Source organism: Emydura macquarii, unplaced genomic scaffold (assembly GCF_026122565.2).
Source record: "Emydura macquarii macquarii isolate MOO-44397 ecotype Brisbane River unplaced genomic scaffold, CSIRO-AGI_Emac_v2 contig_295, whole genome shotgun sequence".
Taxonomy (NCBI): domain Eukaryota; kingdom Metazoa; phylum Chordata; order Testudines; family Chelidae; genus Emydura; species Emydura macquarii.
The window spans coordinates 7,725,261-7,731,846 of NW_027130432.1; the positions used below are offsets into that span (position 1 = coordinate 7,725,261).

The window sequence follows — 6,586 nt, forward strand, 5'->3', positions numbered from 1 at the left end:
CTGTCTTACATTTTTTTCCAAATTGGTTTGGGATCAGTGTTGGGTCCGATTAAAGTGCTGAGGTTTAGTCTGCTTCCCCTTCCCCATTAGGTATGGCAAGAGAAGGCTCAGCTCTTTTGTTAAACTAGTGTCACAGAGTTCCATAAAAATCCCCATTCCTTAGGGACAGCCTCTCCCGTATCATGCACATATCTGAGAGCATGGTGTCTTCAGAGATTGCCATTACTTGCTTGGATATCCTCATATCACAGAGAAAGAACTGGCTATGGCCACATATAAATAAAAGCTAACCCTGCTATATATTGCTACATTTTAGGTTAAATAATGTTAAATCCAACAGCTTCAAAGGTGCTAAAAAGCAGAAAATTGGAGATCATCCCCGCTCTTGGCCCCACGACTTTTATATAATGCTACAATGCATGAACATGGCATGATTCTGATCTCACTTACCACCGGTGTAACTGCCTCTATCTGAATGTAATCATTCCTGATTTACACCAGTCTAAAGGAAAACAGAATTAGGCCTGCAATCCATGGTCAAGTCTGATTTACAATAAGAAGTAGTTCAGGGTTATCTTGAATTTAGCCACTAGTTTTCAATAATACCAACTAGTAGTTACCATTCCAAACAAAAACATGGGAGTTGTTAGTTTCCTGAGTATTTTTATGACTAAGAAAAATATTTAGCTTTACCAAATATGGGCAGTTAGACTAGATCAAAATTCACATGTTTTTGTCTTCATCATATCTTGAGGATGTTGCATTGTTCTTGAAAAAAATCCAGCAATAATGTACTCATTTTTTCTTTGTTATCTTTGAGTCACTCAAAAATGTGGGCTTTTCAAAATGTATTCCATCTCATTCATTTATATACAGAGCAGGAGTCACTTCCTAGCCTTCCTTTCACTGCCATTTCTTATTACTATAATTTCCATGTCATTCTTTTTAACTGTTTAAAAGTGCAAGATGCAAAATATTGTAAACATTATATACATGGAGAAGGGGGTAAGTCTAACACCAGGGTTCAGTATTACCAGCACACTCTGGCTACTTTTCACTACTATGCAAAGCAGCCATAAATGGAGTTTAACTGGCCAGGTCAGATGAGTTAACAATTGCTTTCCATCACCAGCCAGAATAAAGCTGATGACATGGACCGGTGCGTCTGGCCCTTAATCTATATATAAAGTCATACTGAAGATCAAAGACACTGCTGACAGCCCTTAGTGTTTTGTGAGCCTCCAAGCTTTGAGAAGGTTCAGTATCCATGTGCTTAGCTGAAGCTCATTTGAACCTAGGTTTCGAAAACTAGGATGGAAACCTTGCAAAATATCTGGCAATTTTGGTTTCCAGGCAAGCTGGAAACAACATGGGTTTGGTAAGAATTCTGAATAAGGTGGCAGTAGGAGATGGGCCAGTGAATTTACTCCATGTCCTGGGTTTCAATATACTAGATACCTGAAGCTGGATCCTTGGTGTTAGATTTAGCCTTCAAATTCTAAAAAAAATAAATTGCTGGATGAATTCTTTTATATTGTGACAATGGCAACGATTTAAAGTAATGCATAAAATGGAGGGATGGAGATCCCAGGTGCTAAAATGAACAGAAGAAGAAACAGGATGCTGTTACTCTGAAAAGTGACTGCAAAAGTGAATTATGGGATCTTGTGTTTATGACCAACTTGTGACTTTGCTTGTGTACAGCAAGTGGGAGGAGTAACTAGCATGGCCAATGCTGTTCTAAGTTCCAAGAGGGTGTGTCCCATCAAGGTAAGATAATGGGGAAGGCTCTACATGTATCCAGAAGGAGCATACTGATTTTTTTGGGGGGGGGCACATTTTTTAAAGAAACTAACTCTGTCCATCACACTACTGCTCTTGCTGCTGAGATATTTTGTCTACAGTGGCACAGCAGAAGTACCTCTAGCCACCTCTTGTCTGTTACAGCTCTTCAGGCTCCCTAGCATGGCTAATGTGCTTTAAGGCACCGTTTAGCCTTCAATATACAGTATCTCAATGATTTCCAGATCAAGACTACTCAGATTACAAGTCAAAGGATGATTTCTTTTTCAAGCTGCTAGGTCTGCAGACTCAACTTGGGATCTGAAAGTCAAAGTGTGATCCTTATGGCTCATGCATCACCACTAGTAATAAAGATCTGGCAAATGAAATTTAGCTAATTATGTTGATTAAGTGCCAGGTGGAGCAGAAAACCAGCTGACTTGCCCATAATTGTGTCATCTCTGCATTGTTTCAGTCAATTGAGTACGCAGATGTGACTCAGCCATATGGAGTGCAGGACGGATGTATTACATAGCCCCTTTCCTGACCGGAATGGCATTTTCAAATATGTCACTTGCCCCATGCAAACTAGGAGCATGGGGGCATCATGTGGAGGAGTGGAGTTAAGAATAGCAGCTGGTTTATATATATATATATATATAGAGAGAGAGAGAGAGAGAGAGAGAGAGAGAGAGTGAAAATCTCAAAGGAATTAAAAGGTTTCAGTACAAGGGCCCTCACTTGCTCCTCAACAAAGCAAATGGTAACACGCACATAGACAGCAATGACGACAGGACCCTACCCACCAAAACTATTGGGAGCAAAATTCCACCTAGTTATTTCACCACAGTATGACACTTGATCACCAATGCCTGGTCAGAACAAAAGTGGCTTGTTTGTCTTTCCTGGAGCACTAATAATTTTGAGGGTCTTGTTCTTCAATATGTAATCATGGGGCAGGAAAGGCAGACACTACAGTGCTGACCATAAAGCACGCACACCCTTTGCGGCAAGGTGAGCCATACAGGTAATCCAGCAGGGAAGACTTAGCAGACATCCACTCCCTTGATTTTGTTATAAAAGAGAGAGGACAGGTAATAGATTTGGCCTGGAGGAGACTGTAGAGATAGCTGAGTCACTAGTGGTATGGAGGGAGCTACTGTGGATAGTTCAGAGTATTTGTGTCTCTTAAAAATATGGTGCCACATAACTAACTGAGAACAGGATCCAATAATCAACCTCACAACTCCTGGTGAACCCCCTTATAAGGGTCATGAATGCATATTACACTCACTTTTATCTCCTTTCCACAATGTCTTGCCATTATCCAGAGTTTTATTACAGAAACGTATTGATATTGGACAAGCTGACTTGGCCAGTCTGCATTTACTGTACATTAGAAGTGAAATAGAGAGTGAAGGCAATAAACATTAATTCCAGAGGCAGTGTCATAAGAGAAGAAACCAAACTCTGTATCAAGAGAAGTTCTGAAAGAGGGAACATAGTCTAACTACCACTACATGGAAATAGCTTTTAAAGATGACTTTTCCCCTCCTACTCCCAACAGATGACAAAATCTGTAAATTATATGCTGTGTAAATGCTTTAACAGTTGGGGGAGCACTAGTAGTGTGTCAGACTATTTTTTCCTCCTGGTGTTTATTGGCTGAAACCATAGAGGATTAGCGCCCTTTTTGGCACTGGGCATTTAGGACAAGCTGAGCATCTGTCTCTTATTTATGGCCTGATCCGACATCCAGGAAAGTCCATCGGAAGCTTGCCATTGACTTCAGTGGTCATTAGAACAAGGCCTTAGTTTCCTGCAGCTGTAGATGGATGTGTACTGGTGTGCCTCAGACTACCTCGTCTTCTTCTGAGCATCTATAATGCAGTAAAGATGGGGGAGAATTGGCCAACAAACCAAAAAAAAAAAAAAAAAATAAAATTTTTGGGAAGGTCAGACTGGCACAAATGGAGTATTACAAGCTAGATTAGAACAAACAAGCCTCCACATTCATGTTGATAACAAGCTTTTAATCAAAACCCATTATAATTGCAACAAGTTTAGGAAATAGTATCCATTTACAGTACAAGATCATCTTCAAAATTTGACTGTGGTTTTCTTCAGACAGCATACTAAAGTCAGAGATTCACTGCAGGAAAGATTGTAATCTGTACTCTACAGGGCAGTGGAATGATTTGGGACTTTAATCCAATTTCCATAGGAATAGCTTTCCTAGATCAGAATTCACTCTACAGGTATGGAATGTGCATTAGTGCAATATCTCTCCACCTCCTCCTGCATGCCTGGGTCTCCTTGAGAGAGTCACTCACCTCTCATGCAGAGACACAGAAAGGGCAGAGCGGTCATAACCACGTTGAGAACCTATGCTCTAACAATTGAATCACAGGACTTGGAACAGAGGTGGGCAAACTATTTACAAGGTAGAAAATAGAGAATAATTCAGCCCTTTGTTCTGTTTGTGAATTTACTGATAATAGAACAAGATTTCCAAACATTTGTTTGTTGTTATTTGAATGGCTATGCACTCTGGATCACTCACATGCCGCTTACTGCACATACTGCCTTGAATATAGAATATTGTCAAATCATTTGAAAAGTGAGCTGTTTTGATACAGAGGTCACATGGTATGTTTGTTCCCTTGACTGGCGGATTGTAGGTTTTCTGTTAGGAATGCCTGCAATTAGGCACATAAAATTTTTTTTTTTTTTTTTTTTAGTGTTCTGCAATAGTTGCTGCTTGAGTAAACATCCCTGCCAGCAGATTTATTAAAATACATTCAGACCAACTGAATATTACACAGCTTGAACAGAATCAAAATTAATTTGATTTAAACTTGGAATTTTTAAGAATGAATAGAATTTTATTTTGAGTAGGATTCTACATTCTTGTTGTGTGTCCTTGGGTAAGCCCTTTAAGTTAGCTGTGACTCAGTTTTCACAATAGGACTAATTAGTCTTTGTAGAACCCTTTGAGCTTCTGAGACGACAATAACCCTAGAAGTGCACAGTGTTATTTTTCTCTATACATTGGGTTAGTGAACTCATACATCCAGCTCTCTCCTTTTTCTGCCCTGCAAATACACTTTTCACCCTCACCCCTTCCCCATAGGGAACTATGAAGTGCCAAGACAAAGAGGACCTGGTTTCTTCAAAGACAATATTTGTTAATATGCAGAGTACCAGTGGTACACTGAACATTAGTTACTCCCCATGTACAGTGGGCAAAGTTAAGAAATAGAAAAGGAAACTTACTAATACTATACTTACACAAATCAATGTTGCTGCATCAACAGAATAGGCTGAATGTTGTCAGAGCTGCTTTTTTATCTATCATTGGGCAGATACGTGCACAGAGAAAAGTACCCATTACTTGTTTTACTCTTGACAAAAAACATGGATTGATCTGTTCATGATCACATTTGCCAAACCAACTCCTTCTCACCAGCTATTCAATTTCTGTATAGCATCAAGAAAGGGTCAGAGGAAAGAGACATCTAGACAAAATAAATCTTCATTTAGATTCCTAGGTAAAACCTTAGACATTTTGTTCTTTGGAACAGAAAAATGGGTGTGATCCAGATCTCCCACTGGCTTAAAATCAGAAAACAATTCAGTCTAAATCAGTGGACTTATGCTAATGTAAAACCGGTGCAAGGAAGACGACTCGACTCACATCACTAACTGGAAAACATGTAAGTATTGTAAGGCCAATCAAGTTGCCTCTAGAAGCAGTTTCGCCATTTATTTGCCCTCTATTAATAATAGTCAAGTATGAAAGAAATTAACAGCTCATAAAAAGCACAGAAAGGGCAATAAAAATGTTGAAAGACAAAACTCTGGAATTTAATCTTTTTATAGAAACATTCTCATTGGCCATTAAAATGCTGCCTTTATTCAGCTGTTCCCATTAACAACTAACACAAGGCAATTGAAGAAGTGCAGGCAGTGCCACTTGTTCACATCTTCCTTCTAATGGATTGTTTCTTTTGAACTCAATACCTCTATTTTATCCATTGAGGGCTGTTAGGGTTTAACTAGCTACTCACCTTTGGGATTCCCATTGTTTTCCTAGAGCTTCCCCCTCTATAGGCTTTCAGAAGTCATGGTTATATGACAAAGTCTGTCTGATAGAACCAGGACCTATCATGATATAGGTCTTGCTCATGCCGCTTTATTGGTCTAGTTAAAGGAAAACATACTGAATGTTACAGCTAATTATGCAGAAAACAAAGTAATTCAATAAAATTAAGAGCCCAATTTTTCAATTGCATTCACAAATTGGGTAATTGCATAGAATCATAGAAATATTGACCTATTATGGTCCCTTCCAATCATACACTAGTCCAGTCCCCTGCACTGAGACAAGACCACATATGCTCAAACAGTGAGTCTCTTGTGTGTATAAAGTTATTTCAGTTACTTGTACAATCTTGGTACTTCTGCACACAAACTGGACATGCAATTGCACATACCTAATCTTGAAAGTAACCCAAACTGCCAGAAATATAAGGACTCAGAACAATTGATAATCTAACATAAAGCTGCCATAGTAATTTAAGTTTAATTAAAAAAAAACATGCAGAAATCTAAATACCCTGACAATAACAAGCCTTGCCATAACAACCAGCAGTGTTAATACTAATACACAAATAAATTAAGTTTGTCAGCCTTAAATAATGAAACTGATGTAATGGTTTCCTTAAGCCATCTGATAAAAAGAAAAATGGAAAAACTCCAGAAAAGCTTCTCACTCCAAAATCATGCCCAGGAACCCTGTTAA

At 38.8% G+C, this 6,586-nt stretch overlaps 1 long non-coding RNA gene across 1 annotated transcript; it reads right to left on the reverse strand.

Moving 5' to 3' along the window:
• Window positions 1-2,605: 2,605 nt before the first annotated feature.
• On the reverse strand, window positions 2,606-5,921 carry LOC137154049 (uncharacterized). Its single transcript, XR_010920049.1, has 3 exons — window positions 5,853-5,921; window positions 5,074-5,133; window positions 2,606-3,662 (listed from the first exon to the last, which is right to left on the reverse strand). It is a non-coding gene; the product is annotated as an uncharacterized lncRNA (long non-coding RNA).
• Between the last annotated feature and the right edge of the window lie 665 nt (window positions 5,922-6,586).